Source organism: Bos indicus, chromosome 3 (assembly GCF_029378745.1).
Source record: "Bos indicus isolate NIAB-ARS_2022 breed Sahiwal x Tharparkar chromosome 3, NIAB-ARS_B.indTharparkar_mat_pri_1.0, whole genome shotgun sequence".
Taxonomy (NCBI): domain Eukaryota; kingdom Metazoa; phylum Chordata; class Mammalia; order Artiodactyla; family Bovidae; genus Bos; species Bos indicus.
In genome coordinates, this window is record NC_091762.1 from 121,159,224 (window position 1) to 121,160,522 (window position 1,299).

General features: G+C 44.7%; 1 pseudogene; it reads left to right on the top strand.

Annotated features, from left to right (window-relative positions):
* The first annotated feature begins 507 nt into the window (after positions 1–507).
* On the top strand, positions 508–1,098 carry LOC109567089 (large ribosomal subunit protein uL6 pseudogene; annotated as a pseudogene).
* Positions 1,099–1,299: the final 201 nt, after the last annotated feature.

Sequence of the window (1,299 nt, forward strand, 5' to 3'; positions counted from 1 at the left end):
CATTCCGGGTCACCTGAGCTTGGCGGCCTGGGATGTTTCTGCAGCGCAGGGAATCAGGGGGAGTAGTGTCCCATATGTGAAGCTGAGACATCTGTTTGGTGGGTGGATCTGTTCCTTGCTCATCCAAGGTTCCTGAAGTCAATTGTCTTGATGTCGGCAGCGTCTCCCATGCTGGCTGGGGAAGCGGAGGCAGAGGAGGCCCCTTCCTCTTGCGGGGTTGCAGCAGCCGTGTAGTCCGGTATCCGAGGGGCTGAGACATGACGAATCAATCTGTATGGAGCCCAAATTGGAGAGTCTGTGTCCTGTGGGAAAACACAAGCATATCCTCGACCGCTGGTTAACAACGGATCGGGACCTTTCCATTGTCTGGAGAGGAGGTCCTTCCATTTAACTAATGGCTTTGCATTCAATTGCTCCGGGCACCAATGGCAAAGCATTGCAGTAGTTCTGGCCGAATCGGCATTTAAAATATTTATTACAGCTCTCTTTGCTGCATCTACTGCGAGAATGAAGACCATTCTCAGCAACCCTAACCCTAACCCTAACTTGAAGGGACGGACAGTTATTGTGAAGGGCCCCAGAGGCACCCTGCGGAGGGACTTCAATCACATCAATGTAGAACTCAGTCTCCTTGGAAAGAAAAAGAAGAGGCTCCGTGTTGACAAATGGTGGGGAAACAGAAAGGAACTGGCCACTGTTTGCACAATCTGTAGTCACGTACAGAACATGATCAAGGGTGTTACACTGGGCTTCCGTTACAAGATGAGGTCGGTGTATGCCCACTTCCCCATCAACGTTGTTATTCAGGAGAATGGTTCTCTTGTGGAAATCCGAAATTTTTGGGGTGAAAAATACATACACAGTGTTTGAATAAGGCCAGGGGTTGCCTGTTCAGTATCTCAAGCCCAGAAAAATGAGTTGATTCTTGAAGGAAATGACATTGAACTTGTGTCAAATTCAGCTGCTTTGATTCAGCAAGCCACCACAGTTAAAAACAAGGATATCATAAAATTTTTGGATGGTATCTATGTTTCTGAAAAAGGAACAGTTCAACAGGCTGATGAATAAGATCTCAGTGATCCTGCTGCAGAAACAACAAGATAGCAGATGTTTCTATGGACCTGGTTGTGATATTTTAAAGAGACAATAAAAACTCTTGATTTGAAAAAAAAAATACAATATTTATTACAAAAAGAGCATGTTGCAAGATTTGATGGGGAGAGCTATACTTAAACTTCCCTTCTTTTAATTTTTGAATTTGAACCTTTAATATTTGATGTGCTCTTTCCACAATGGCTT